Here is a 23,798-nt window from a genome sequence, read left to right as displayed (position 1 = left end):
CAGGGCTGAGTATACTGACATTATCCCTCCCCGGGGCTGAGTATACTGACATTATCCCTCCCCAGGGCTGAGTATACTGACATTATCCATCCCAGGGCTGAGTATACTGACATTATCCATCCCCAGGGCTGAGTATACTGACATTATCCCTCCCAGGGCTGAGTATACTGACATTATCCCTCCCCAGGGCTGAGTATACTGACATTATCCCTCCCCAGGGCTGAGTATACTGACATTATCCCTCCCCAGGGCTGAGTATACTGACATTATCCCTCCCCAGGGCTGAGTATACTGACATTATCCATCCCCAGGGCTGAGTATACTGACATTATCCCTCCCCAGGGCTGAGTATACTGACATTATCCCTCCCCAGGGCTGAGTATACTGACATTATCCCTCCCCAGGGCTGAGTATACTGACATTATCCATCCCGGGGCTGAGTATACTGACATTATCCCTCCCCAGGGCTGAGTATACTGACATTATCCATCCCCAGGGCTGAGTATACTGACATTATCCCTCCCCAGGGCTGAGTATACCGACATTATCCCTCCCCAGGGCTGAGTATACTGACATTATCCATCCCCGGGGCTGAGTATACTGACATTATCCCTCCCCAGGGCTGAGTATACTGACATTATCCCTCCCAGGGCTGAGTATACTGACATTATCCCTCCCCAGGGCTGAGTATACTGACATTATCCCTCCCCAGGGCTGAGTATACTGACATTATCCCTCCCCAGGGCTGAGTATACTGACATTATCCATCCCCGGGGCTGAGTATACTGACATTATCCCTCCCCAGGGCTGAGTATACTGACATTATCCCTCCCCAGGGCTGAGTATACTGACATTATCCCTCCCCAGGGCTGAGTATACTGACATTATCCCTCCCCAGGGCTGAGTATACTGACATTATCCCTCCCCAGGGCTGAGTATACTGACATTATCCATCCCCAGGGCTGAGTATACTGACATTATCCATCCCGGGGCTGAGTATACTGACATTATCCATCCCCGGGCTGAGTATACTGACATTATCCATCCCCGGGGCTGAGTATACTGACATTATCCATCCCCGGGCTGAGTATACTGACATTATCCCTCCCAGGGCTGAGTATACTGACATTATCCCTCCCCAGGGCTGAGTATACTGACATTATCCCTCCCCAGGGCTGAGTATACTGACATTATCCCTCCCCAGGGCTGAGTATACTGACATTATCCCTCCCCAGGGCTGAGTATACTGACATTATCCCTCCCCAGGGCTGAGTATACTGACATTATCCCTCCCCAGGGCTTAGTATACCGACATTATCCATCCCCGGGGCTGAGTATACCGACATTATCCATCCCCGGGGCTGAGTATACTGACATTATCCATCCCCAGGGCTGAGTATACTGACATTATCCCTCCCCAGGGCTGAGTATACTGACATTATCCCTCCCCAGGGCTAAGTATACTGACATTATCCATCCCCGGGGCTGAGTATACTGACATTATCCATCCCCAGGGCTGAGTATACTGACATTATCCATCCCCAGGGCTGAGTATACTGACATTATCCCTCCCCAGGGCTGAGTATACTGACATTATCCCTCCCCAGGGCTAAGTATACTGACATTATCCATCCCCAGGGCTGAGTATACTGACATTATCCCTCCCCAGGGCTGAGTATACTGACATTATCCATCCCCGGGGCTGAGTATACTGACATTATCCATCCCCAGGGCTAAGTATACTGACATTATCCCTCCCCAGGGCTGAGTATACTGACATTATCCCTCCCCAGGGCTAAGTATACTGACATTATCCATCCCCAGGGCTAAGTATACTGACATTATCCCTCCCCAGGGCTAAGTATACTGACATTATCCATCCCCAGGGCTGAGTATACTGACATTATCCCTCCCCAGGGCTGAGTATACTGACATTATCCATCCCCGGGGCTGAGTATACTGACATTATCCCTCCCCAGGGCTGAGTATACTGACATTATCCATCCCCAGGGCTGAGTATACTGACATTATCCCTCCCCAGGGCTGAGTATACTGACATTATCCCTCCCCAGGGCTGAGTATACTGACATTATCCCTCCCCAGGGCTGAGTATACTGACATTATCTCTCCCCAGGGCTGAGTATACCGACATTATCCCTCCCCAGGGCTGAGTATACCGACATTATCCATCCCCAGGGCTAAGTATACCGACATTATCCCTCCCCAGGGCTGAGTATACCGACATTATCCCTCCCCAGGGCTGAGTATACTGACATTATCCCTCCCCAGGGCTGAGTATACTGACATTATCCATCCCCGGGGCTGAGTATACTGACATTATCCATCCCCAGGGCTGAGTATACCGACATTATCCATCCCCGGGCTGAGTATACTGACATTATCCGTCCAGGGCTGAGTATACTGACATTATCCCTCCCAGGGCTGAGTATACTGACATTATCCCTCCCCAGGGCTGAGTATACCGACATTATCCATCCCCAGGGCTGAGTATACCGACATTATCCCTCCCCAGGGCTGAGTATACTGACATTATCCCTCCCCAGGGCTGAGTATACTGACATTATCCCTCCCCAGGGCTGAGTATACTGACATTATCCCTCCCCAGGGCTGAGTATACTGACATTATCCCTCCCCAGGGCTGAGTATACTGACATTATCCATCCCCAGGGCTGAGTATACTGACATTATCCATCCCCAGGGTTGAGTATACCGACATTATCCCTCCCAGGGCTGAGTATACTGACATTATCCCTCCCCAGGGCTGAGTATACTGACATTATCCCTCCCCAGGGCTGAGTATACTGACATTATCCATCCCCGGGCTGAGTATACTGACATTATCCATCCCCAGGGCTGAGTATACTGACATTATCCATCCCCAGGGCTGAGTATACCGACATTATCCCTCCCCAGGGCTGAGTATACTGACATTATCCATCCCCGGGGCTGAGTATACCGACATTATCCCTCCCCAGGGCTGAGTATACTGACATTATCCCTCCCAGGGCTGAGTATACTGACATTATCCATCCCCAGGGCTGAGTATACTGACATTATCCCTCCCCAGGGCTGAGTATACCGACATTATCCCTCCCCAGGGCTGAGTATACCGACATTATCCCTCCCCAGGGCTGAGTATACTGACATTATCCCTCCTCAGGGCTGAGTATACCGACATTATCCCTCCCAGGGCTGAGTATACTGACATTATCCCTCCCCAGGGCTGAGTATACTGACATTATCCCTCCCCAGGGCTGAGTATACTGACATTATCCATCCCAGGGCTGAGTATACTGACATTATCCCTCCCCAGGGCTGAGTATACTGACATTATCCATCCCCAGGCTGAGTATACTGACATTATCCCTCCCCAGGGCTGAGTATACTGACATTATCCCTCCCCAGGGCTGAGTATACTGACATTATCCCTCCCCAGGGCTGAGTATACTGACATTATCCCTCCCCAGGGCTGAGTATACTGACATTATCCCTCCCCAGGGCTGAGTATACTGACATTATCCGTCCCCAGGGCTGAGTATACTGACATTATCCCTCCCAGGGCTGAGTATACTGACATTATCCCTCCCGGGGCTGAGTATACTGACATTATCCCTCCCCAGGGCCGAGTATACTGACATTATCCATCCCCAGGGCCGAGTATACTGACATTATCCATCCCCAGGGCTGAGTATACTGACATTATCCCTCCCCAGGGCTGAGTATACTGACATTATCCCTCCCCAGGGCTGAGTATACTGACATTATCCCTCCCCAGGGCTGAGTATACTGACATTATCCCTCCCCAGGGCTGAGTATACCGACATTATCCATCCCGGGGCTGAGTATACTGACATTATCCCTCCCCAGGGCTGAGTATACTGACATTATCCCTCCCCAGGGCTGAGTATACTGACATTATCCCTCCCCAGGGCTGAGTATACTGACATTATCCCTCCCAGGGCTGAGTATACTGACATTATCCCTCCCCAGGGCTGAGTATACCGACATTATCCATCCCCGGGGCTGAGTATACCGACATTATCCCTCCCCAGGGCTGAGTATACTGACATTATCCCTCCCCAGGGCTGAGTATACTGACATTATCCCTCCCAGGGCTGAGTATACTGACATTATCCCTCCCCAGGGCTGAGTATACTGACATTATCCCCCCCAGGGCTGAGTATACTGACATTATCCATCCCCAGGGCTGAGTATACTGACATTATCCATCCCCGGGGCTGAGTATACTGACATTATCCATCCCCGGGGCTGAGTATACTGACATTATCCATCCCCGGGGCTGAGTATACTGACATTATCCATCCCCGGGGCTGAGTATACTGACATTATCCCTCCCCGGGCTGAGTATACTGACATTATCCCTCCCCAGGGCTGAGTATACTGACATTATCCCTCCCAAGGGCTGAGTATACTGACATTATCTCTCCCCAGGGCTGAGTATACTGACATTATCCTCCCCAGGGCTGAGTATACTGACATTATCCTCCCCAGGGCTGAGTATACTGACATTATCCCTCCCAGGGCTTAGTATACCGACATTATCCATCCCCGGGGCTGAGTATACTGACATTATCCATCCCCGGGCTGAGTATACTGACATTATCCATCCCCGGGGCTGAGTATACTGACATTATCCCTCCCCAGGGCTGAGTATACTGACATTATCCCTCCCCAGGGCTAAGTATACTGACATTATCCATCCCGGGGCTGAGTATACTGACATTATCCATCCCCAGGGCTGAGTATACTGACATTATCCATCCCCAGGGCTGAGTATACTGACATTATCCCTCCCCAGGGCTGAGTATACTGACATTATCCCTCCCAGGGCTAAGTATACTGACATTATCCATCCCCAGGGCTAAGTATACTGACATTATCCCTCCCAGGGCTGAGTATACTGACATTATCCATCCCCGGGGCTGAGTATACTGACATTATCCATCCCCAGGGCTAAGTATACTGACATTATCCCTCCCAGGGCTGAGTATACTGACATTATCCCTCCCCAGGGCTAAGTATACTGACATTATCCATCCCCAGGGCTAAGTATACTGACATTATCCCCCAGGGCTAAGTATACTGACATTATCCATCCCCAGGGCTAAGTATACTGACATTATCCCTCCCCAGGGCTGAGTATACTGACATTATCCATCCCCGGGCTGAGTATACTGACATTATCCTCCCCAGGGCTGAGTATACTGACATTATCCATCCCAGGCTGAGTATACTGACATTATCCCTCCCCAGGGCTGAGTATACTGACATTATCCCTCCCCAGGGCTGAGTATACTGACATTATCCCTCCCCAGGGCTGAGTATACTGACATTATCTCTCCCCAGGGCTGAGTATACCGACATTATCCCTCCCCAGGGCTGAGTATACCGACATTATCCATCCCCAGGGCTGAGTATACCGACATTATCCCTCCCCAGGGCTGAGTATACCGACATTATCCCTCCCCAGGGCTGAGTATACTGACATTATCCCTCCCCAGGGCTGAGTATACTGACATTATCCATCCCCGGGCTGAGTATACTGACATTATCCATCCCCAGGGCTGAGTATACCGACATTATCCATCCCGGGGCTGAGTATACCGACATTATCCGTCCCAGGGCTGAGTATACTGACATTATCCCTCCCCAGGGCTGAGTATACTGACATTATCCCTCCCCAGGGCTGAGTATACCGACATTATCCATCCCCAGGGCTGAGTATACCGACATTATCCTCCCCAGGGCTGAGTATACTGACATTATCCTCCCCAGGGCTGAGTATACTGACATTATCCCTCCCCAGGGCTGAGTATACTGACATTATCCCTCCCCAGGGCTGAGTATACTGACATTATCCCTCCCAGGGCTGAGTATACTGACATTATCCCTCCCCAGGGCTGAGTATACTGACATTATCCATCCCCAGGGCTGAGTATACTGACATTATCCTCCCCGGGGCTGAGTATACTGACATTATCCCTCCCCAGGGCTGAGTATACTGACATTATCCCTCCCCAGGGCTGAGTATACTGACATTATCCATCCCCAGGGCTGAGTATACTGACATTATCCCTCCCCAGGGCTGAGTATACTGACATTATCCCTCCCCAGGGCTGAGTATACTGACATTATCCATCCCCAGGGCTGAGTATACTGACATTATCCATCCCCAGGGTTGAGTATACCGACATTATCCCTCCCCAGGGCTGAGTATACTGACATTATCCCTCCCCAGGGCTGAGTATACTGACATTATCCCTCCCCAGGGCTGAGTATACTGACATTATCCATCCCCGGGGCTGAGTATACTGACATTATCCATCCCCAGGGCTGAGTATACTGACATTATCCATCCCGGGGCTGAGTATACCGACATTATCCCTCCCCAGGGCTGAGTATACTGCCATTATCCATCCCCGGGGCTGAGTATACCGACATTATCCCTCCCCAGGGCTGAGTATACTGACATTATCCCTCCCCAGGGCTGAGTATACTGACATTATCCATCCCCAGGGCTGAGTATACTGACATTATCCCTCCCAGGGCTGAGTATACCGACATTATCCCTCCCCAGGGCTGAGTATACCGACATTATCCCTCCCCAGGGCTGAGTATACTGACATTATCCCTCCTCAGGGCTGAGTATACCGACATTATCCCTCCCCAGGGCTTAGTATACTGACATTATCCCTCCCCAGGGCTGAGTATACTGACATTATCCCTCCCCAGGGCTGAGTATACTGACATTATCCATCCCCAGGGCTGAGTATACTGACATTATCCCTCCCCAGGGCTGAGTATACTGACATTATCCATCCCCAGGGCTGAGTATACTGACATTATCCCTCCCCAGGGCTGAGTATACTGACATTATCCCTCCCCAGGGCTGAGTATACTGACATTATCCATCCCCAGGGCTGAGTATACTGACATTATCCCTCCCCAGGGCTGAGTATACTGACATTATCCCTCCCCAGGGCTGAGTATACTGACATTATCCGTCCCCAGGGCTGAGTATACTGACATTATCCCTCCCCAGGGCTGAGTATACTGACATTATCCCTCCCCGGGGCTGAGTATACTGACATTATCCCTCCCCAGGGCTGAGTATACTGACATTATCCATCCCCAGGGCCGAGTATACTGACATTATCCATCCCCAGGGCTGAGTATACTGACATTATCCCTCCCCAGGGCTGAGTATACTGACATTATCCCTCCCCAGGGCTGAGTATACTGACATTATCCCTCCCCAGGGCTGAGTATACTGACATTATCCCTCCCCAGGGCTGAGTATACCGACATTATCCATCCCCGGGCTGAGTATACTGACATTATCCCTCCCCAGGGCTGAGTATACTGACATTATCCCTCCCCAGGGCTGAGTATACTGACATTATCCCTCCCCAGGGCTGAGTAACTGACATTATCCCTCCCCAGGGCTGAGTATACTGACATTATCCCTCCCCAGGGCTGAGTATACCGACATTATCCATCCCCGGGCTGAGTATACCGACATTATCCCTCCCAGGGCTGAGTATACTGACATTATCCCTCCCCAGGGCTGAGTATACTGACATTATCCCTCCCCAGGGCTGAGTATACTGACATTATCCCTCCCCAGGGCTGAGTATACTGACATTATCCCCCCCAGGGCTGAGTATACTGACATTATCCATCCCCAGGGCTGAGTATACTGACATTATCCATCCCCGGGGCTGAGTATACTGACATTATCCATCCCCGGGCTGAGTATACTGACATTATCCATCCCGGGGCTGAGTATACTGACATTATCCCTCCCAGGGCTGAGTATACTGACATTATCCATCCCGGGGCTGAGTATACTGACATTATCCCTCCCCAGGGCTGAGTATACTGACATTATCCCTCCCCAGGGCTGAGTATACTGACATTATCCCCCCCCAGGGCTGAGTATACTGACATTATCCATCCCCAGGGCTGAGTATACTGACATTATCCATCCCCGGGCTGAGTATACTGACATTATCCATCCCCGGGGCTGAGTTATACTGACATTATCCATCCCCGGGGCTGAGTATACTGACATTATCCATCCCCGGGGCTGAGTATACTGACATTATCCATCCCCGGGGCTGAGTATACCGACATTATCCCTCCCCAGGGCTGAGTATACCGACATTATCCCTCCCCAGGGCTGAGTATACTGACATTATCCCTCCCAGGGCTGAGTATACTGACATTATCCCTCCCCAGGGCTGAGTATACTGACATTATCCTCCCCAGGGCTTAGTATACCGACATTATCCATCCCCAGGGCTGAGTATACTGACATTATCCCTCCCCAGGGCTGAGTATACTGACATTATCCCTCCCCAGGCTGAGTATACTGACATTATCCCTCCCCAGGGCTGAGTATACTGACATTATCCCTCCCCAGGGCTTAGTATACTGACATTATCCCTCCCCAGGGCTGAGTATACTGACATTATCCCTCCCGCAGGGCTTGAGTATACTGACATTATCTCTCCCCAGGGCTGAGTATACTGACATTATCCCTCCCCAGGGCTGAGTATACTGACATTATCCTCCCCAGGGCTGAGTATACTGACATTATCCCTCCCCAGGGCTTAGTATACCGACATTATCCATCCCCGGGGCTGAGTATACCGACATTATCCATCCCGGGGCTGAGTATACTGACATTATCCATCCCCCAGGGCTGAGTATACTGACATTATCCCTCCCCAGGGCTGAGTATACTGACATTATCCCTCCCCAGGGCTAAGTATACTGACATTATCCATCCCGGGGCTGAGTATACTGACATTATCCATCGCCAGGGCTGAGTAATACTGACATTATCCATCCCCAGGGCTGAGTTTACTGACATTATCCCTCCCCAGGGCTGAGTATACTGACATTATCCCTCCCCAGGGCTAAGTATACTGACATTATCCATCCCCAGGGCTAAGTATACTGACATTATCCCTCCCAGGGCTGAGTATACTGACATTATCCATCCCCGGGGCTGAGTATACTGACATTATCCATCCCCAGGGCTAAGTATACTGACATTATCCCTCCCCAGGGCTGAGTATACTGACATTATCCTCCCCAGGGCTAAGTATACTGACATATCCATCCCCAGGGCTAAGTATACTGACATTATCCCTCCCCAGGGCTAAGTATACTGACATTATCCATCCCCAGGGCTAAGTATACTGACATTATCCTCCCCAGGGCTGAGTATACTGACATTATCCATCCCCGGGGCTGAGTATACTGACATTATCCCTCCCCAGGGCTGAGTATACTGACATTATCCCCCCAGGGCTGAGTATACTGACATTATCCCTCCCCAGGGCTGAGTATACTGACATTATCCTCCCCAGGGCTGAGTATACTGACATTATCCATCCCGGGGCTGAGTATACTGACATTATCCCTCCCCAGGGCTGAGTATACTGACATTATCCATCCCCGGGGCTGAGTATACTGACATTATCCCTCCCCAGGGCTGAGTATACTGACATTATCCATCCCCAGGGCTAAGTATACTGACATTATCCCTCCCAGGGCTGAGTATACTGACATTATCCATCCCGGGGCTGAGTATACTGACATTATCCCTCCCCAGGGCTGAGTATACTGACATTATCCATCCCCAGGGCTGAGTATACTGACATTATCCTCCCCAGGGCTGAGTATACTGACATTATCCCTCCCAGGGCTGAGTATACTGACATTATCCTCCCCAGGGCTAAGTATACTGACATTATCCATCCCCAGGACTGAGTATACTGACATTATCCATCCCCGGGGCTGAGTATACTGACATTATCCATCCCCAGGGCTGAGTATACTGACATTATCCCTCCCCAGGGCTGAGTATACTGACATTATCCCTCCCCAGGATGAGTATACTGACATTATCCACCCCAGGGCTAAGTATACTGACATTATCCCTCCCAGGGCTGAGTATACTGACATTATCCCTCCCCAGGGCTGAGTATAACTGACATTATCCCTCCCCAGGGCTGAGTATACTGACATTATCCATCCCCGGGACTGAGTATACTGACATTATCCCTCCCCAGGGCTAAGTATACTGACATTATCCTCCCCAGGGCTGAGTATACTGACATTATCCCTCCCCAGGGCTGAGTATACTGACATTATCCCTCCCCAGGGCTGAGTATACTGACATTATCCCTCCCCAGGGCTAAGTATACTGACATTATCCATCCCCAGGGCTAAGTATACTGACATTATCCCTCCCCAGGGCTGAGTATACCGACATTATCCGTCCCCAGGGCTGAGTATACTGACATTATCCCTCCCCAGGGCTGAGTATACTGACATTATCCATCCCCGGGGCTGAGTATACTGACATTATCCATCCCCAGGGCTGAGTATACTGACATTATCCCTCCCCAGGGCTGAGTATACTGACATTATCCCTCCCCAGGGCTGAGTATACTGACATTATCCCTCCCCAGGGCTGAGTATACTGACATTATCCATCCCCGGGGCTGAGTATACTGACATTATCCCTCCCCAGGGCTGAGTATACTGACATTATCCATCCCCGGGGCTGAGTATACTGACATTATCCCTCCCCAGGGCTAAGTATACTGACATTATCCATCCCCAGGGCTAAGTATACTGACATTATCCCTCCCCAGGGCTGAGTATACCGACATTATCCGTCCCCAGGGCTGAGTATACTGACATTATCCCTCCCCAGGGCTGAGTATACTGACATTATCCCTCCCCAGGGCTGAGTATACTGACATTATCCATCCCCAGGGCTGAGTATACTGACATTATCCATCCCCGGGGCTGAGTATACCGACATTATCCCTCCCCAGGGCTGAGTATACTGACATTATCCATCCCCAGGGCTGAGTATACTGACATTATCCCTCCCCGGGGCTGAGTATACTGCCATTATCCATCCCCGGGGCTGAGTATACCGACATTATCCCTCCCCAGGGCTGAGTATACTGACATTATCCCTCCCCAGGGCTGAGTATACTGACATTATCCATCCCCAGGGCTGAGTATACTGACATTATCCCTCCCCAGGGCTGAGTATACTGACATTATCCCTCCCAGGGCTGAGTATACTGACATTATCCCTCCCCAGGGCTGAGTATACTGACATTATCCCTCCCCAGGGCTGAGTATACTGACATTATCCATCCCCAGGGCTGAGTATACTGACATTATCCCTCCCCAGGGCTGAGTATACTGACATTATCCCTCCCCAGGGCTGAGTATACTGACATTATCCCTCCCCAGGGCTGAGTATACTGACATTATCCATCCCCAGGGCTGAGTATACCGACATTATCCCTCCCCAGGGCTGAGTATACTGACATTATCCATCCCCAGGGCTGAGTATACTGACATTATCCCTCCCCAGGGCTGAGTATACTGACATTATCCTCCCCAGGGCTGAGTATAAACCGACATTATCCCTCCCCAGGGCTGAGTATACTGACATTATCCCTCCCCAGGGCTGAGTATACTGACATTATCCCTCTCCAGGGCTGAGTATACTGACATTATCCATCCCCAGGGCTGAGTATACTGACATTATCCCTCCCCAGGGCTGAGTATACTGACATTATCCCTCCCCAGGGCTGAGTATACTGACATTATCCATCCCCAGGGCTGAGTATACTGACATTATCCATCCCCAGGGCTGAGTATACCGACATTATCCCTCCCCAGGGCTGAGTATACCGACATTATCCCTCCCCAGGGCTGAGTATACTGACATTATCCCTCCCCAGGGCTGAGTATACCGACATTATCCCTCCCCAGGGCTTAGTATACTGACATTATCCATCCCCAGGGCTGAGTATACTGACATTATCCCTCCCCAGGGCTGAGTATACTGACATTATCCCTCTCCAGGGCTGAGTATACTGACATTATCCATCCCCAGGGCTGAGTATACTGACATTATCCCTCCCCAGGGCTTAGTATACTGACATTATCCATCCCCAGGGCTGAGTATACTGACATTATCCCTCCCCAGGGCTGAGTATACTGACATTATCCCTCCCCAGGGCTGAGTATACTGACATTATCCATCCCCAGGGCTGAGTATACTGACATTATCCCTCCCCAGGGCTGAGTATACTGACATTATCCATCCCCAGGGCTGAGTATACTGACATTATCCATCCCCAGGGCTGAGTATACTGACATTATCCCTCCCCAGGGCTGAGTATACTGACATTATCTCTCCCCAGGGCTGAGTATACTGACATTATCCCTCCCCAGGACTGAGTATACTGACATTATCCATCCCCAGGACTGAGTATACTGACATTATCCCTCCCCAGGGCTGAGTATACTGACATTATCCCTCCCGGGGCTGAGTATACTGACATATCCCTCCCAGGGCTGAGTATACTGACATTATCCCTCCCCAGGGCTGAGTATACTGACATTATCCATCCCCAGGGCTGAGTATACTGACATTATCCATCCCCAGGGCTGAGTATACTGACATTATCCCTCCGCAGGGCTGAGAATACTGACATTATCCATCCCAAGGGCTGAGTATACTGACATTATCCTCCCCGGGGCTGAGTATACTGACATTATACATCCCCAGGGCTGAGTATACCGACATTATCCCTCCCCAGGGCTGAGTATACTGGACATTATCCATCCCCAGGGCTGAGTATACCGACATTATCCCTCCCCAGGGCTGAGTTATACCGACATTATCCCTCCCCAGGGCTGAGTATACTGACATTATCCTCCCCAGGGCTGAGTATACTGACATTATCCCTCCCCAGGGCTTAGTATACTGACATTATCCCTCCCCAGGGCTGAGTATACTGACATTATCCATCCCCAGGGCTGAGTATACTGACATTATCCCTCCCCAGGGCTGAGTATACTGACATTATCCCTCCCCAGGGCTGAGTATACTGACATTATCCCTCCCCAGGGCTGAGTATACTGACATTATCCTCCCCGGGGCTGAGTATACTGACATTATCCCTCCCCCAGGGCTGAGTATACTGACATTATCCCTCCCCAGGGCTGAGTATACTGACATTATCCCTCCCCGGGCTGAGTATACTGACATTATCCCTCCCCAGGGCTGAGTATACTGACATTATCCATCCCAGGGCTGAGTATACCGACATTATCCCTCCCAGGGCTGAGTATACTGACATTATCCCTCCCCAGGGCTGAGTATACTGACATTATCCATCCCCAGGGCTGAGGTATACTGACATTATCCATCCCCGGGGCTGAGTATACTGACATTATCCATCCCCAGGGCTGAGTATACTGACATTATCCCTCCCAGGGCTGAGTATACTGACATTATCCATCCCCAGGGCTGAGTATAACTGACATTATCCATCCCCAGGGCTGAGTATACTGACATTATCCATCCCCGGGGCTGAGTATACTGACATTATCCATCCCCAGGGCTGAGTATACTGACATTATCCCTCCCCAGGGCTGAGTATACTGACATTATCCATCCCCAGGGCTGAGTATACTGACATTATCCATCCCCGGGGATGAGTATACTGACATTATCCATCCCCAGGGCTGAGTATACTGACATTATCCCTCCCCAGGGCTGAGTATACTGACATTATCCATCCCCAGGGCTGAGTATACTGACATTATCCCTCCCCAGGGCTGAGTATACTGACATTATCCATCCCCAGGGCTGAGTATACTGACATTATCCATCCCCGGGGCTGAGTATACTGACATTATCCATCCCCAGGGCTGAGTATACTGACATTATCCCTCCCCAGGGCTGAGTATACTGACATTATCCCTCCCCAGGGCTGAGTATACTGACATTATCCCTCCCCAGGGCTAAGTATACTGACATTATCCCTCCCCAGGGCTTAGTACACCGACATTATCCCTCCCCGGGGCTGAGTATACTGACATTATCCATCCCCAGGGCTGAGTATACTGACATTATCCCTCCCCAGGGCTGAGTATACTGACATTATCCCTCCCCAGGGCTAAGTATACTGACATTATCCATCCCCAGGGCTAAGTATACTGACATTATCCCTCCCCAGGGCTGAGTATACTGACATTATCCATCCCCGGGGCTGAGTATACTGACATTATCCATCCCCGGGGCTAAGTATACTGACATTATCCCTCCCCAGGGCTAAGTATACTGACATTATCCATCCCCAGGGCTAAGTATACTGACATTATCCATCCCCAGGGCTGAGTATACTGACATTATCCATCCCCGGGGCTAAGTATACTGACATTATCCCTCCCCAGGGCTAAGTATACTGACATTATCCATCCCCAGGGCTGAGTATACTGACATTATCCATCCCCAGGGCTAAGTATACTGACATTATCCCTCCCCAGGGCTAAGTATACTGACATTATCCATCCCCGGGGCTAAGTATACTGACATTATCCCTCCCCAGGGCTAAGTATACTGACATTATCCATCCCCAGGGCTAAGTATACTGACATTATCCATCCCCGGGGCTGAGTATACTGACATTATCCATCCCCGGGGCTAAGTATACTGACATTATCCCTCCCCAGGGCTAAGTATACTGACATTATCCATCCCCAGGGCTAAGTATACTGACATTATCCATCCCCAGGGCTGAGTATACTGAACATTATCCATCCCCCGGGGCTGGAGTATACTGACATTATCCATCCCCGGGGCTAAGTATACTGACATTATCCCTCCCCAGGGCTAAGTATACTGACATTATCCATCCCCAGGGCTAAGTATACTGACATTATCCATCCCCAGGGCTAAGTATACTGACATTATCCATCCCCAGGGCTAAGTATACTGACATTATCCCTCCCCAGGGCTGAGTATACTGACATTATCCCTCCCCAGGGCTAAGTATACTGACATTATCCATCCCCAGGGCTAAGTATACTGACATTATCCCTCCCCAGGGCTGAGTATACTGACATTATCCATCCCCGGGGCTGAGTATACTGACATTATCCATCCCCAGGGCTGAGTATACTGACATTATCCCTCCCCAGGGCTGAGTATACTGACATTATCCCTCCCCAGGGCTGAGTATACTGACATTATCCCTCCCCAGGGCTAAGTATACTGACATTATCCATCCCCAGGGCTGAGTATACTGACATTATCCATCCCCGGGGCTGAGTATACTGACATTATTCATCCCCAGGGCTGAAGTATACTGACATTATCCCTCCCCAGGGCTGAGTATACTGACATTATCCTCCCCAGGACTGAGTATACTGACATTATCCCTCTCCAGGGCTAAGTATACTGACATTATCCCTCCCCAGGGCTGAGTATACTGACATTATCCCTCCCCAGGGCTAAGTATACTGACATTATCCGCTCCCAGGGCTGAGTATACTGACATTATCCCTCCCCAGGGCTGAGTATACTGACATTATCCCTCCCCAGGGCTGAGTATACTGACATTATCCATCCCCGGGACTGAGTATACTGAACATAATCCCTCCCCAGGGCTAAGTATAACTGACATTATCATCCCAGGGCTAAGTATACTGACATTATCCCTCCCCAGGGCTGAAGTATACCCGACATTATCGTCCCCAGGGCTGAGTATGACTGACATTATCCCTCCCCAGGGCTGAGTATACTGACATTATCCATCCCCGGGGCTGAGTATACTGACATTATCCATCCCAGGGCTGAGTATACTGACATTATCCATCCCGGGGCTGAGTATACCGACATTATCCGTCCCCAGGGCTGAGTATACTGACATTATCCCTCCCAGGGGCTGAGTATACTGACATTATCCATCCCGGGGCTGAGTATACTGACATTATCCCTCCCCAGGGCTGAGTATACTGACATTATCCCTCCCCAGGGCTGAGTATACTGACATTATCCTCCCCAGGGCTACTGAATTCCACCCAGGGCTGAGTATACTGACATTATCCCTCCCAGGGCTGAGTATACTGACATTATCCCTCCCCAGGGCTGAGTATACTGACATTATCCCTCCCCAGGGCTGAGTATACTGACATTATCCATCCCCAGGGCTGAGTATAACCGACATTATCCCTCCCCAGGGCTGAGTATACTGACATTATCCCTCTCCAGGGCTGAGTATACTGACATTATCCATCCCCAGGGCTGAGTATACTGACATTATCCCTCCCAGGGCTGAGTATACTGACATTATCCCTCCCCAGGGCTGAGTATACTGACATTATCCATCCCCAGGGCTGAGTATACTGACATTATCCCTCCCCAGGGCTGAGTATACTGACATTATCCATCCCCAGGGCTGAGTATACTGACATTATCCCTCCCAGGGCTGAGTATACTGACATTATCCCTCCCCAGGGCTGAGTATACTGACATTATCCCTCCCCAGGGCTGAGTATACTGACATTATCCCTCTCCAGGGCTGAGTATACTGACATTATCCATCCCCAGGGCTGAGTATACTGACATTATCCCTCCCCAGGGCTGAGTATACTGACATTATCCCTCCCCAGGGCTGAGTATACTGACATTATCCCTCCCCAGGGCTGAGTATACTGACATTATCCCTCCCCAGGGCTGAGTATACCGACATTATCCCTCCCCAGGGCTGAGTATACCGACATTATCCATCCCCAGGGCTGAGTATACCGACATTATCCCTCCCCAGGGCTGAGTATACCGACATTATCCCTCCCCAGGGCTGAGTATACTGACATTATCCCTCCCCAGGGCTGAGTATACTGACATTATCCATCCCCGGGGCTGAGTATACTGACATTATCCATCCCCAGGGCTGAGTATACCGACATTATCCATCCCCGGGGCTGAGTATACCGACATTATCCGTCCCCAGGGCTGAGTATACTGACATTATCCCTCCCCAGGGCTGAGTATACTGACATTATCCCTCCCCAGGGCTGAGTATACCGACATTATCCATCCCCAGGGCTGAGTATACCGACATTATCCCTCCCCAGGGCTGAGTATACTGACATTATCCCTCCCCAGGGCTGAGTATACTGACATTATCCATCCCCAGGGCTGAGTATACTGACATTATCCCTCCCCAGGGCTGAGTATACTGACATTATCCCTCCCCAGGGCTGAGTATACTGACATTATCCCTCCCCAGGGCTGAGTATACTGACATTATCCCTCCCCAGGGCTGAGTATACTGACATTATCCATCCCCAGGGCTGAGTATACTGACATTATCCCTCCCCGGGGCTGAGTATACTGACATTATCCCTCCCCAGGGCTGAGTATACTGACATTATCCATCCCCAGGGCTGAGTATACTGACATTATCCCTCCCCAGGGCTGAGTATACTGACATTATCCCTCCCCAGGGCTGAGTATACTGACATTATCCATCCCCAGGGCTGAGTATACTGACATTATCCATCCCAGGGTTGAGTATACCGACATTATCCCTCCCCAGGGCTGAGTATACTGACATTATCCCTCCCCAGGGCTGAGTATACTGACATTATCCCTCCCCAGGGCTGAGTATACTGACATTATCCATCCCCGGGGCTGAGTATACTGACATTATCCATCCCCAGGGCTGAGTATACTGACATTATCCATCCCCGGGACTGAGTATACCGACATTATCCCTCCCCAGGGCTGAGTATACTGCCATTATCCATCCCCGGGGCTGAGTATACCGACATTATCCCTCCCCAGGGCTGAGTATACTGACATTATCCCTCCCCAGGGCTGAGTATACTGACATTATCCCTCCCCGGGGCTGAGTGTACCGACATTATCCCTCCCCAGGGCTGAGTATACTGACATTATCCCTCCTCAGGGCTGAGTATACCGACATTATCCCTCCCCAGGGCTTAGTATACTGACATTATCCATCCCCAGGGCTGAGTATACTGACATTATCCCTCCCCAGGGCTGAGTATACTGACATTATCCATCCCCAGGGCTGAGTATACTGACATTATCCCTCCCCAGGGCTGAGTATACTGACATTATCCCTCCCCAGGGCTGAGTATACTGACATTATCCATCCCCAGGGCTGAGTATACTGACATTATCCCTCCCCAGGGCTGAGTATACTGACATTATCCCTCCCCAGGGCTGAGTATACTGACATTATCCCTCCCCAGGGCTGAGTATACTGACATTATCCCTCCCCAGGGCTGAGTATACTGACATTATCCGTCCCCAGGGCTGAGTATACTGACATTATCCCTCCCCAGGGCTGAGTATACTGACATTATCCCTCCCCAGGGCTGAGTATACTGACATTATCACACACCTTTCCTCTAATGTGCAGCCCCCACCATTTTTAAAGGGGAAGTATTGTCTCTTATGACAGACTGAAACATTACTTTTTAAGAGTTTTAATGGTAACACTGTGAGCCTGCAGTACCCACTCCCTCCTGTTCTGCCGGGGGCACTGTTTCTATAGCCTGCAGTGGAACAGCGCCGCAGGTAGGAAGCTTCAAACTAAAATTTCTTGACTGAATCTGTCAATGCAAATGCCATTTCCCTTAGTAACTATTTCCCTTAGTAACTGAGCATTTCCCTTAGTAACTATTTCCTTTAGTACCTGAGTATATATCGTTAGTACTGAGTATAATATCCTTTACCAGCTGATCATTTAGTTGGAAAGTGACTCTGCTGACAGGAAACAGCTGTATGATGTCACTGTATGTATGATGTCACAGTATGAATGACGTCACAGTATGAATGACGTCACAGTATGTATGATGTCACAGTATGATGTCATGCGGGTGGGAGGGACAGTAAATGCATGGGACAGTGAGTGCAAGCCATGCTGCTGGGGCAGTTTGCTCACTGGGCCGCGGGCAGCGCTCTAATCCGTTGCAGAGAGCAGTCTCGCAGGCGGCACAACTATGCGATGACTTCACTCCCTTTCCATCCGTCTCCCTCGCTGAGTTGCTTCAATCACAGCGGCAGTGATCCATTGCGAGCAACTCACTGACATCTGTTCCCTGATGGGAGGGAATTCCAGGCGGGCGTGTGGGGGCACGCTATGGTATGGGCATCGGATCAGCGCCGCACTCACATCCTACAGTGGGACGGGGGGGTCCCATTCATTACAGTATTGACTGATACAGCTGTACCACTCAGGGTTAGAGTGTAAGCTCTTCAGCCTTTATAAATGTACAGAGACGTTCATTCCTTTACGTGTATTTGGGACAATCGCCTTTTTCGTTGACACTGAAGGTGCCAGCTTAGAGTGTAAGCTCCGCAGACCACACATCACTGTCCAAATCATTAACAACCACAGTCCCGTATAAGCCAATATGGCAGCTGGTTACCTGTCACTGAGTCCCACCCAAGCGGCACAGTAATACCAGCCATTAACGGCACCATAATCCCCTGCGCCCCCCAATACAGTCACATGGTATAAATTGCTCCGGGGTCCCCAGGTCTTTAGGTGGCCCCGGGATATTCCCGCACTGTGGCCCTGGGATATTCCCGCACTGTGGCCCCGGGATATTCCCGCACTGTGGCCCTGGGATATTCCCGCACTGTGGCCCCGGGATATTCCCGCACGGCGGCCCCGGGATATTCCCGCACGGCGGCCCCGGGATATTCCCGCACGGCGGCCCCGGGATATTCCCGCACCGTGGCCCCGGGATATTCTTCCACGGTGGCCCCGGGATATTCCCGCACTGTGGCCCCGGGATATTCCTGCACTGTGGCCCCGGGATATTCCCGCACGGCGGCCCCGGGATATTCCTGCACTGTGGCCCCAGGATATTCCTGCACTGTGGCCCCGGGATATTCCTGCACTGTGGCCCCGGGATATTCCCGCACGGCGGCCCCGGGATATTCCTGCACTGTGGCCCCAGGATATTCCCGCACTGTGGCCCTGGGATATTCCTGCACTGTGGCTCCGGGATATTCTTCCACGGTGGCCCCGGGATATTCCCGCACTGTGGCCCCGGGATATTCCCGCACTGTGGCCCCGGGATATTCCCGCACTGTGGCCCCGGGATATTCCTGCACAGGGGCCCCGGGATATTCCTGCACTGTGGCCCCAGGATATTCTTCCACGGTGGCCCCGGGATATTCCTGCACTGTGGCCCCGGGATATTCCCGCACTGTGGCCCCGGGATATTCCCGCACTGTGGCCCCGGGATATTCCCGCACTGTGGCCCCGGGATATTCCCGCACTGTGGCCCCGGGATATTCCCGCACTGTGGCCCCGGGATATTCCTGCACAGGGGCCCCGGGATATTCCTGCACTGTGGCCCCGGGATATTCTTCCACGGTGGCCCCGGGATATTCCTGCACTGTGGCCCCGGGATATTCCTGCACTGTGGCCCCGGGATATTCCTGCACTGTGGCCCCGGGATATTCTTGCACGGTGGCCCCGGGATATTCCCGCACTGTGGCCCCGGGATATTCTTCCACGGTGGCCCCGGGATATTCCCGCACTGTGGCCCCGGGATATTCTTCCACGGTGGCCCCGGGATATTCCCGCACTGTGGCCCCAGGATATTCCTGCACAGGGGCCCCGGGATATTCCTGCATGGCAGCCCCGGGATATTACTGCACTGTGGCCCCGGGATATTACTGCACTGTGGCCCCGGGATATTACTGCATGGCAGCCCCGGGATATTACTGCACTGTGGCCCCGGGATATTACTGCATGGCAGCCCCGGGATATTACTGCACTGTGGCCCCGGGATATTACTGCATGGCAGCCCCGGGATATTACTGCACGGCGGCCCTGGGATATTCCTGCACTGTGTAACTGTATAACTGCCCCATCATTAGGGCTATGAGGGAGGGGGCAAATCACTTGCCTACTGTTTGGGCCCCGGGGGGCGCTCTACACAAATACAGGTGCGCGGCTGACTCGGGTCAGCTGATCACAATACAAACAGCTTCTCTTTGTTTTGGGCAGAAAGGGGATTATTTGCACAATTCTGCTCACATTGTACCCAGCGGGGAAGGGTTAATGTGCGACTGGGAAGGGTTAATGTGCGACTGGGGAGGGACAGAGAAACTATGGGGTTAAATATGAGCTTTTTGCTTTTTTTTATTGTATTTTCAGCCCAAGAAATGATTCCCGAGTCAGAGGAAAAGTTGCCCTTGAAATGCATTTTAGTGACAGACACTGGGGCAGAATTTATTCCTAATTTGTTATTCTTTCCCTTTCTGCCCCCCTGCCCCCCCGCCCCCCTGCGGGATCCATGGCCCGGATGTCGGGCAGAGGTAGAAGTGCGTGAAAGGATGCAGTCTCTTCTTTCCTGCAGTCTCACTTACTGTCTTCTTCTCACCCGCACTGTCCAATGGGAGAAAAGAGCTTTAGGCCATTGTTCATATTTTCCCTGTACTCATGTTACAGACAATTCCATAAAGCCTTATAATATCACACCAATGTGTAATAATAATATATCATAATAATACACAGGTATGGGACCTGTTATCCAGAATGCTTAGTCCTTGGGTTTTCCAGATAAGGGATCTTTCCATAATTTGGATCTCCATACCAAGTCTGCTAAAAATCATTTAACCATGAAATAAACCCAATAGGGCTGTTCTGCCCCAATAAGGGGTAATTATATCTTAGTTGGGATCAAGTACAGGTACTGTTTTATTATTACAGAGAAAAGGGAATCATTTAACCATGAAATAAACCCAATAGGGCTGTTCTGCCCCAATAAGGGGTAATTATATCTTAGTTGGGATCAAGTACAGGTACTGTTTTATTATTACAGAGAAAAGGGAATCATTTAACCATTAAATAAACCCAATAGGGCTGTTCTGCCCCCAATAAGGGGTAATTATATCTTAGTTGGGATCAAGTACAGGTACTGTTTTATTATTACAGAGAAAAGGGAATTATTTAACCATTAAATAAACCCAATAGGGCTGTTCTGCCCCAATAAGGGGTAATTATATCTTAGTTGGGATCAAGTACAGGTACTGTTTTATTATTACAGAGAAAAGGGAATCATTTAACCATTAAATAAACCCAATAGGGCTGTTCTGCCCCAATAAGGGGTAATTATATCTTAGTTGGGATCAAGTACAGGTAATAATAATAATTAAAGCAACACTGAAATGGGGAAACCTGTTTGTTACAAACCCATCAGTTAATGGAGCTTCTCCAGCAGAATCCTGCATTGTAATCTGTTTTTCCCATGGGGCTAGCCATATTCATGATTTCCAAGGGTGCCACAGCCATGTGACCTGTGCTCGGATAAACTTCAGTCTCACTTTACTGCTGCGCTGCAAGTTGGAGTGATATCCCCCCCCTCCCCCCCAGCAGCCGATCAGCAGAACAATGGGAAGGGAGCAAGATAGCAGCTCCCAGTAGGTATCAGAATAGCACTCAATAGTAAGAAATCCAAGTCCGGCTTGGGACTCCTCCAGTTACATGGGAGTAGGAGAAACAATAGGTTAGCTGAAAGCAGTTCTAATGTGTAGCGCTGGCTGAAAGCTCAGACTCAGGCACAAGGCACTGAGATGGCGCCTACACACCAATATTACAGCTACAAATACATTTGTTGGTTGAAGAATAAAAGGGTAAATGGCAGAGGGAATTATTTGCTGTGTAACAGTGTCATTTAGAGATAAACAGTAAATAAATATCATGATAGTTTCCCTTTAATATCAGAGTTGATACCCAGCCAGGGAACCATACAGCTTATAAGGAAAGTCCATTATCGGTTCCCGACGTTTCCCCCCAACAAGCAGCATCTTGATCGGAGCCCAAACCTACAGAGAAGGGGCGCGTATTTAGCTAATGGGATTGCAGTGATTAATGGCTAATGGCTTTGATGTGCCAATAAAGGGGGAATGATATATAACAGGTTGCTGAATCAGCAGCGCCGCGGGTCACACGAGAACCCTCGCAGCTCAGTCTGTGACACAAATTATAACTTATGAACAGGGATTATTATGGGTTGGAGCTGCAGCTGAATTGCACTTTGTCTCTATGCAGTCGGGTCAGCGAGCGATCACTCGGCACAAAGCTTTTAGTATAATGTAGAGAGTGATATTCTGAGACAGTTTGCAATTGGTCTTCATTTTTTATTATTTGTAATTTGTTAGTTATTTCATTTTCAATTCAGCAGCTTGGCAGTTTGGAGTTTCAGCAGCTGGTTGCTAGGGTCCAAGTTACCTTAGCAACCAGGGAGTGGTTTGGATGAGAGACAGGAATATGAATAGGGGAGGGGCTGAATAGAAAGATAAGGAATAAAAAGTAACAATAACAATAAAACTGGAGCCTCACAGAGCAATAGGGTTTGGCTGCCGGGGTCAGTGACCCCCATTTGAAAGCTGCAAAGGGGCAGAAGGAGAAGGGAAGTAATTCAAAAACTGTAATGAATAAATAATGAAGACCAATTGAAAAGTAGCTTAGAATTGGCCGTTCCATAAAATACTAAAAGGTAAGTTAAAGGTGAACCCACCCCTGTAAGTTTGCCATACACATAAAGATCCACTCACCCTGCCCGCACCCAACCCTAACCCTATCTACACCCAACCTTACCTGCACCCAACCCTAAATCTACCTGCACCCAACCCTATCTGCACCCAACCCTACCTGCACCCAACCCTAACCCTACCCGCACCCAACCCTAACCCTACCTGTACCCAACCCTAACCCTACCTGCACCCAACCCTAACCCTACCCGCACCCAACCCTAACCCTACCCGCACCCAACCCTAACCCTACCCGCACCCAACCCTAACCCTACCCGCACCCAACCCTAACCCTACCCGCACCCAACCCTAACCCTACCCG

Source organism: Xenopus tropicalis, chromosome 4 (genome assembly GCF_000004195.4).
Source record: "Xenopus tropicalis strain Nigerian chromosome 4, UCB_Xtro_10.0, whole genome shotgun sequence".
In the NCBI taxonomy this organism is placed as follows: domain Eukaryota; kingdom Metazoa; phylum Chordata; class Amphibia; order Anura; family Pipidae; genus Xenopus; species Xenopus tropicalis.
This window is presented reverse-complemented; position numbering follows the sequence as displayed.